This window comes from Pteronotus mesoamericanus, unplaced genomic scaffold, assembly GCF_021234165.1.
Source record: "Pteronotus mesoamericanus isolate MK-2021 breed Mesoamerican mustached bat unplaced genomic scaffold, CSHL_Meso_final contig_214, whole genome shotgun sequence".
NCBI lineage: Eukaryota > Metazoa > Chordata > Mammalia > Chiroptera > Mormoopidae > Pteronotus > Pteronotus mesoamericanus.
Window position 1 is genome coordinate 5,623,772 of NW_026555089.1, and position 9,648 is coordinate 5,633,419.

Below are 9,648 nucleotides of genomic sequence, written 5' to 3' on the forward strand. Positions count from 1 at the left end.
TCCTTACCAATCAGAAATGCTAAACTTACAATTATGGTGATTTTTAAATATTCAAAAACTGTTTACCAACTTAGTAAAATTTCAGCTTAACAATCGCAGGTCAAAATCAATGACTCAAGGGCACATTTAAAATTAGAATCACAAGTCTGATGTTCACACTCAAATATTAAACTTTATAAGTTCTTAAAGTGCCAAAGATACAAAGATACAAAGTAGATACCTGAGCTTAACACAAAATGATATGTACTATAGTTTTACTCTACTTCATCATCACTATGCTCAATTCTGAACATCCCTGGGTTAGAACCGCTTCCCAGGCACACAATTCTCAGCTGGATGAGGATTCTTAATGTTTTGTTTTGTTCTTTTAAACCCCTGACTGGAGTACCACAAGGCAATTCTGACATGAATTTTCTTTCCATTTTGCGAATTGTCCGCCATATTTCTCCATTCCACTGAGGTGGTATTAATGGCGTAGTGTTAGAAGTTAGACCTTGGTCCTTGAGTTTGGCTAAGAAAGAATTCAGAGCCAAGAACTCTAGCGTAAGAAACTTATTTAGAATGTCTCAGAGGTAGGAGTGAGCCAGCTGGGCAGCATGGACTCAGGAAACAAGTTCCAGAGGCAAAGGAAGGGTCCTTGAAGCTGAGGTGAAAGAAAGGCAAAAATAACACACCTGGGGGAGAAGAGGGGGAAAGGCACAGGTGCGCTCCAGAGAGAAGGCACCTGAGGAGGGAAGGGGGGGGGGAAGGTGCCGGTGTGAGTGAGAGAGAAAGAGGGAGAGGGAGGGAGGGAGAGCGAGCACATACTGGGTCCTTCATTTTGAAGGTTTTTATCTGGTTTCCAAAAGCGGGGGGCGGGCCTTAGGGTAGGTCTCAGGGGAGGATCGCAATAGAATATTCATCACCTTCCAGGTGTGTCCTTTCAGGGTCATTGTCTCTACTGATCGGTGAGCACTAGGGCTGGGGGTTGTAGGTCATTGCATCTGGCCCTGATGTCAGTCGTGGCATCTCTTCATCTGGCTTTGCTGCTTTTTGGGGCCTGGAGCTGAAATACAACTGAGGCCGAGGTGTCCCCTCTAGTTTGCCCAAAACCCCATCTCTGTGGTCAGCAGACCCGAGGCTTTGTTCCTAAGATTATTGGATGCTGATCAGAACCTCATTGCCCTGGGAGCTTAATGCTTAAGGACGTGGTCATGCAAGAGCTTGTGTGGGGGTTGTATGAAGCTATTCTCTGCCCCCCTTGTGCCTTCTCTAACGGGGTCTAAATCTCATGACTAGCGACCTGAAAGGTCAGGGGATCTAAACCGCCTGCCTAGCAATATGCAGGGGAGAAAAGACCGCCCTGGGGTGAAGTCCCAGTGAGGCAGGAGATCGAATGGGACACCCTAAGACACTGCGGCTATCATCAGCTAGCCCTGATTTCCAAGAGTTGTCTTGTGACCCTGATAATAATTAGCACTGTGGTTTCCTCCCCGAGTGGGCAGTCAAGAAGGATCGTGGGAAATCGCACACATAGACGCTTCATAAAGGGCTCTCGGCTCCTTCTGTCTGACCGACAGCAGCGTCTTCCTGTGCAGGGCCTGTCCCAACCCTGACACACGCTGGTGAGGGTTGGGGTGAACGGTCCCGGCCATATCGGGCATCTGGGCGCCGGGGTTGCTTTCTACTCTGGCAAAATGCATGTCGCCATCAGTGATCTTTTCATTGCCCTCAACTACATGGTCTACAGGTCCCAGTGTGATTCTACTCACGCCAAGTTCAAAGGCAGTCAAGGCTGAGAACGGGAAGCTTGTCGTCAATGGAAAGCCCATCTCCCTCTTCCAGGAGCGAGATCCCACCAACATCAAATGGACTGATGCTGGTGCTGAATCTGTTGCGGGGTCCACGGGTGTCTTCACTACCACAGAGAAGGCTGGGGCTCACGGGAAGCGTGGAGCCCAGAGGGTCATCATCTCTGCCCCTTCTGTGGCTGCCCCCACATTTGTGATGGGTGTGAACCACAACAAGCATGACAACTCCACGAAGGTGGTCAGCAACGCCTCCTGCACCACCATCTGCATAGCTCCCCTGGCCAAGGGCATCCATGGCAACTTTGGCATCGTGGAAGGACTCATGACCACCATCCACACCATCACGGCCACCCAGAAGACCGTGGACGGCCCCTCTGGGAAGCAGGGGCTATGGGTGAGGGGCTGCCCAGAGCACCCTCCCTGCTTCTATGGGCGCTGCCGAGGCTATGGGCAAGGTCATCCCTGAGCTGAAAGGAAAGCTCACTGTCACAGCCTGCAGTGTCCCCACCCCCAATGTATTGGTTGTGGGTCTGACCTGCCACCTGGAGAAAGCTGCCAAATACGATGACATCAAGAAGGCAGGGAAGCAGGCGTTGGAGGGCCCCCTCAAAGGCAACCTGGACTGCACTGAGCACCAGGTCGTCTCCTGAGACTTTAACAGTGACACCCACTCCTCCACCTTCAATGCCAGAGCAGATGTTGTCCTTAGTGACCACTTTATCAAGCTCATTTCCTGGTATGACAATGAATTTGGCTACAACAACAGAGGAGTGGACCTTATGGTCCACATGGCCTCCAAGGAGTAAGAGCCCCCTGGACCACCAGCCCCAGCAACAGGAAGAGAGGCCTTCAGCTGCTGGGGAATCTTTGCCCCAAATGGATCCCCCAACACACTGAGAATCTCCTAGCCTCCAGTTTACCTCCTAGTCTCCCTGAAGAGGGGACGGGCTTAGGGAGCCCTCCCTTACCATGCACCATCAATAGAGTTCACTGTACCAGTCAAAAAAAGACCTATAAAACCTGTAGCCGTTCAATAGGGCCATCCCCTGGCCAGAGATGGCCCGTTCCCATGTCTTGGGAAGGGTACATTCCTTAACAAATTTTCTGCTTGCTTTGCTTTACAACATCTGTGTGGTCAGTCCCATTCTTTGCTTGCAGCCCCCGAGAACCTGGACCCCGAGAACCTGGACCCCAGCGCTGGCCTCTAACAGTTCCTTTCCCTGTCTTTGCCCATTGCTAGGCACCTGAGACTTTCCGCCCCGGTGACATTCCAAACCTGGCCTATCGTTCCTACTCCGCTCATGCCTGTCTAACTGCCCCCCTCTCAGAAGGACTTTGGGCTGTTCTAGTTTGGGGCTCTCTCAAGCAAAGCGGCTCTGGGTGCTCTGGCGATGTCTCCGTGGGCATGCGCCCCTTGTCTCCATGGGGTACACCCAAGGGTGGATCTGCTGGGCCAGGGGCTGAGCATCCGTTTAGTTTTCCTAGGTTTTGCTTTTCCAGAGTTGCGTGGCTATCTCCCCACTCTTGAGAAAGCAACCCCCGAGCAGAAAGGACTTAGCTTCCCAGCCTCAGTTTCCCCTCCATCTGCCTTGCGCCGGTGCCCTCCCACAGCTCACAGGTCTCTCAGTTCGTTGTGTTTTGAAGGTTGAAACAGCCCCTCCAATTCCTGCCACACCCATAGCGTCCAAGCAGCTATATGCCTCGCACTGCGCTGGCTCAGAGGACGCAACTAAACGAGGCGCCAGCCTCAGCCGGAGCACAGGCGCAGTGAGGCAGACAAGCAGCAGGTGATGGAGGAGGTGCTGCGGTCAGCGCGAGGACTGATGAGCGTGCCAGGAGCCTCTGGTGCCCACAGGGGAAGCGGGCCCATGCTGGCGTCAGTGTATCAGAGGGGGCGGCGTGGACTTAGGCCGTGTCCCTTAGCACCAGCGTCCTCTCCTCTTGTGCTGACAGCCCTTTCTGGACTATCCCTCCCCCATTTATGTGGACCAGCCTGAACCAGTTTCTTTTGCATCCACAGGATCCTTGCTGATCCCTCAGTCTTCCTAGGGGAGGTGACAGCTAAGCTGGGCCCTAAAGGATGAACAGGAGTTGACAGATGAGGGTTGGAGGAAGGGCATCAGGCAGAAGGAGCCACATCTGCAAAGGTGATGAGGCAAGAAGCAACATGGCACACGGAGGAAATTCAATTCTCCCACCCTCCGGGAGATGCAGTGAAAATCAGCACAACGTCCTGTCTGCAGAGCTGGGGGTGTGGGTTTCCTCCTAAAAGGTAACCCAGCGCTGGCGCAGGATTTTACGCAAAGCAGTTTGCTCGGATTTCCACCTTGGAAAGCGCGTCTGGCTACAATGTTTGGGCCAGATGGAGGCAGGACCAGCCAAGGGGCAGCTGGGATGGAGGGAGGCCAAGCGGAGCGGCGGGGAAGGCACAGGCCTGAGGCCAGGGGCACCAAGGGGCGGACTGGATGTGAGGGGTGAGGGAGGGAAGCAGATGGGCCTCGAACTGAGGCCCTGTTCGATTTTAAACAGGAACCAGGCAGAGGACGCTCCAGACCCAGGTCACAGACGAGCTGAGTTGACAGCTGCGCCGGAGCCCAACAAGCGGCAGCCGGCCCGCCCCAGGTCGGCCTGGCCCGGCCCCGCCCCAGACCCCTCCCCTCCTCCCCCGCCAGGAGGAGGATCAGCTGCTGCTTTCTCCTGAGACAATAGCGGTAACACTGGGTCCTAATCCCCATAACCTGTAAATGTTCCTTTATATGCAGAAGAGACTTTGTGGATATGACTAAATTAAGGCTCTTGCGATGGGGAGATCATCCTGGATTATCCTGGTGGGCTGCATATAATCACAAGTGTCCTGATAAGAGAGAAGTTGATGTGAAGACAGAGCGGAGAGAGACTGGAAGATGCCGCGCTGCTGTCTTTGAGGCTGGAGAGGCAGCCTCTAGAAGCTGGAGGAAGCAAGGAACAGACTCCCCCTGGAGCCTCCACAAGGCACCAGCCCTAGCGGCCCCTCGATTTTAGCCCAGCAAGACCCACTTCAGACTCTTGACCTCCAGAACTACCATAAATGTGTGTTACTTATCAGCTACTGAATTTGGGGTAATTTGCTGCAGCAACAGTAGGAAACTAATACACCAGAGTAACAGAAGCAACAGGTCTCCACCAATGAGTAGGGACTACCCTCCCACCCCCACTCACATTCGGCTGACCCACTGGGCTACACAGGCAAGGCAGTGCCCTCCGCCTTTTCCGTGACGTCATCTAGGGCGTGGCTTAACAGACCGTCCAATCCCCTGAGGGCTGAATAATAAGCCCAGTGTGGGAACATGTGGCCACACCCCGGAGGCGAGAGGCTCTGTGTTGAGCTTCTGTCTGCTTTTACCCCTGCCCGAGCGCCCCCACAGTATTTTGTCAGGGATCTATAACGCCAAGTAAGTAAATCCAGAGGCTGGTCTGTGTGGGGACTTGAGCCCACACTTTTATACCCAGCCCGAGATGATCATGATTATTCCAAGCCACTTAGGACAGCCCAGCGTTCTTTGCAGTGAAGCGGTGGCAGAATGAGATCCGGGACTGGCCAACCGGACTCAGCAGCAGTCTGCTGGGGGCTTCTGGGGAAACCGAGTTTCCTGACAAAAAGGGCAGATGCTACTGGCACCCCCTCCCCGCCCCACGCTGCTGAAAGCAGAGATGAAACCTGGCGCTATGGTAGCTGTCTCGTAATCAGGAAGTGACAGGCGTAGTTAAGAGGATGGATGCAAAGAAAGAAGGGCCTGGTCCCCGATGGCATTGTTAGGTAATCAAACCGACACCAGAAGCCATCGTTCTGGGCCTAGTTACATGTGACAAAGTCCCATCTGCTTAAGGCACACTGGTTGGGTTTTCTACTTGCAGCCTAACACACGTGTACTGATGCTGCAAGTCAGTGAACAGCAGGTCAACGGAGCAGCAGAGCCTCCCGGAAATACTGGGTGCATCATACTCAGTGGGTACAAGGAGTGTCTTTAGAAATGGAACCAGGACAGTTGGCTAGCAATATGGGAGGGGAAAGTTGGACCCTTACTTCACCCCACACATAGAAATAAATTGCACATGTGTTAAAGAGGAGGGGGGAAAATAAAGCACAAACTGGAAACTAAAAGGAAATATTTATAAATGGGAAGCAATAATAAAGATAAAGCACAGGTCGAGTGACTGCTTGGTGGTTGGGAGGGCACCGGAGGCATGTGCCCCCGTCACGGTGGGTTTCCGTCCCATGCCAGTGCGACCCTACCCCCTACAAGGACGAACACTCACATGCCTCATAGCAGACCATGCAAATGTATGCAGCAAAAACTGACAGAATTAGAGGGAGACATAGATAGCTTCACAATAGTGGTTGGAGACTTCAATACCCCACCCTCAATAATGGACAGACCAACCAGACAGAAATAAGGAAGCAAACAGAGGACAAACACCACACCATGGACTCGCCAGATGTGAGAGACAAACACAGAACACCCCGCCTGACAGCAGAATACGTGTTCTTCTCCAGTGCACGAGGGGCATTTTCGGGCTAGGCTGTGTGTGAGGCCACAGATCAGTCTCAGTAGATTTAAAACAAAAGACCTTTAACATACCGTCTCTGATCACAGTGGGATATAGTTAGAAACTAATAACAGAAGTGAAATTGGAAAATTCACAAAACTGTGGAATTTAAACAACACACTCTTCGTAAATCAATGGATCAGAGAAGAAGTCACCAGGTGAACAGGTGCTGAGTCCCAGTTCAGTGTGTGCGGGGACTCGCACAGCGCCACACAGCTCCCCTGTGCCCACTGGGTGTCCTACTGCTCAACTCGGTTCTGACGTCATCGACCCGGAGAGAGCATCAGATCCCACGATTTAAGGGCTCGGCCCCACAAGAACGCCGCCCTCTGCCAGTCACGAGTCCAGGTTGACACCTCACGGATTCACTGTTCCCCTCCTGGTGCCTTGAAGGGGTGTGAAAAGTGTCATGTTCAAGAACGTCTGGTTTCCTCGTTCTGTCACCGCAGATGTGAGCAGGACCAACGCCATACCATGTGAATAGAAACAGGAACAGTTACTAGTCCCTTGCCCAAAGGAGGACCCAAAACTCCCCTTTTCTTTTGTCCAGTTTTGACATCAGATTCTGAGTTTGAGCTGCTCTTGCTTGTGCTGATAATTAGCAGAGGCTTGTAGGTTTCCTCATGAGGTTGACTTTTTTTTTTTTGAAAGAGAGGGGAAGGGAAGGGGAAAGAGGGGGACAGAAGCATTGATGTGAGAGAGGAACATCAATCAGTTGCTTCTCATATGTGCCCCAACTAGGAATTGAACCCACAACCCAGGCATGTGCCCTGACCAAGAATCAAACCAGCAACCTTTTGCCTTGTGGGGCGAAACCCAACCAACTGAGTTGCACTAGTCAGGGCTGGGTGGATTTTTTTTTTAAAATTCTTTATAACAGGAAATAATAAAATGAGCCATAGTTGGACTTACGTTTTGACATTTCAAAATAACACTGGGCATCATTGTTGACAGTCTCGAATTTAACCTTATAGTGTCCCAGCAATGTGAAAAGGGTAGAATCAGTGGGAAAACCATGACCTCGTCCATGCAGTGCCTGTATTCATCCTGGCCTGTGTGTGGCTGCCCTGATTTCCCAGCCGCTGTGCGGGGTGCCCTTTCCTCCCTACCGTGAAGTCATAGACCTCAAAGGCTAGGAAACTTGCCTAAGATCTCTGAGAGTTCAACTGTGATTTCTCCCTCTCCAAATCAATTGTCCTTTTAAATATACTTTGTTGTCTTCCCCTTATATATCAAGTTATCTGACCGTAAGACAGGAAGGTCTTAAAAGTATTCATGGAGAAAAGATAGATTATCAATAACAGAACGACAAGTGTGCTGACACCAGACTTCTTGCCAGCCAGCCAGGAGGCGGTGTCACAGTGTTCCAAAGTGCCATTATCGTAAAGTAAGAACGTTACACACAAACAAAAATCGAGAGTTTACCTGGAATAGATCCCAACCAGAGGAGCCATTAAAGGATGTACTTCAGGGAAGAGTAAAACAATCCCATGAGGACAAACTAAGACACATCTGGGAACTAAAGGAACAGGATTTGTCTAAGAAGGGGACAGGAAGGCGCGCCTATTACAGGGACACATAGCACATGTTTACACGCTCAGCTACCACCTTCTGCTTCACATGCACATACTGATGGGGGAGGACACCTGGTTAACAACTAATGTTAGTTGCCTAGGGGTGGCTGGCTGGGCGGTGGAGTAGAAAGGTTAGTTTTCCTTGTAAACACTGTAAGGTTTTTGCATTTTGAAACTTTTGAATGTGTTACCTATCCCCAGATGCCCCTCCACGCCCTCTGCCAAATCGTTTTAACCCTATGCCTTACAATCACTCTTGAGTCAATTGAGATGTCATAATTGGAATTTAAAAATAAATAGAACGGAACAGGGATGAAAACACCATCTACCAAAGTGTGTGGGATGCAGACAAAGCCGTCGGCATAGGAAAAGTCATTCACAAAAATGCATGTTAGCAAGGAACAGAGGCAAAAGAATGGATGCGCATTTCAAACAAGGTCCCTGAAGAGAGAGAGGCGTCTCTGAGGGTTGATAAATCTATCCATTAACCATGGTTAAAAAAAAAAGAAACAAACAAACACAATGTGCCTCTATTGCCAAGTAGTTTAAAGAGCTTAAAGAGTCCTTAGGGGTCATCTAGTGCAGCCACTGATTCGTGGTAGGAGAACAAGGCCAGCTTGTCCCGGCTCCGTCACAGGCCCTCTGAAGGTGTCCCCACACGCATCTTGTGCTCAGCTGTACCCAAAGAGAAGTAGCACCAGAATGATGTGCCATGGATGGATCTGAGAGACTCGACAGGTAGGAATACAATTAACCAGGAGACATACACCACCGTCCCTGAGAAAGCTCTGTTTTCCAAGGACAGTCAGCCCCACCTGGATGGAGACAGGAGTCAACCCCAGAAGTCTGGTTCCTCGGGGAACAGGGAGGAGGAGCAGGCTGGAGAGGCCGATCGGTCAACAGGCAGCACGTACCACAGGGCAGAGGAGCCCAAGGTCACACCAGGTGTCTATCACTTGGCCCAGGCCCTGGCCCTGCCAGGGCTCACCTGGGTCCCAGAGAGAAAACCTCAAAGAGTTGTTCTTGAACTCTTCCAGGCTCAGAGGGCTCAATGGTAGGGCCTAATCCCTTCTGCAGACCAGCGAGGGGGTCCTTCTCCTCCACCTGCCAGCTGGAGCGCTCAGAGGACAGAAGCTAGGAGGCTGGGCCAGCGGAAGGATGGCCTGGTCCAGCAGAGGTGGGTGCTGGTGCGCTAAACATCATAGGTGCTGGTGTCCTGCAGCTGGCGCCTATGTGAGCACCCATGGGTCACCCGGAAATACCAGGGGAGAGGACTGAGAAAACTTTTCAGGGAGCTGAGACCTCCAACCAAGATGGGGTAAGAACCCACCACAGGTTTTGCTGGACCCGTGACAGCAGCCACCCCCAGGCACCATCCGGGGTCACTGCTGGGGAGGCCGGGGGAGCGCCAGCTCCACAAGCAACTGCTCAGAACGCATAAAGCACAGAGAATAGCTTTCGAGCCCATCTCAACCCTTGTAACCCACAATTCTGAGCTCATGAAAACACAGGACAATGGAGACGTGCTCAAAGAACAGAGAATAAAGCACTTTGTGATTCACAGGACAGACAAAATCGCACATAAAAGGTTACTTCAGTCCCTAATTTAAAATTTACACTAGTTCTAAAAAGTACTCATTTGCAAGGATTTTCGCTTTAGAATATTTACCAAAACAATTTCCCGAGGACTTAAAGAT

At 51.3% G+C, this 9,648-nt stretch overlaps 1 pseudogene; it reads left to right on the top strand.

Annotated features, from left to right (window-relative positions):
* Nucleotides 1–1,595: 1,595 nt before the first annotated feature.
* Nucleotides 1,596–2,596, top strand: LOC129068475 (glyceraldehyde-3-phosphate dehydrogenase-like; annotated as a pseudogene).
* The last annotated feature ends 7,052 nt before the right edge of the window (nt 2,597–9,648 follow it).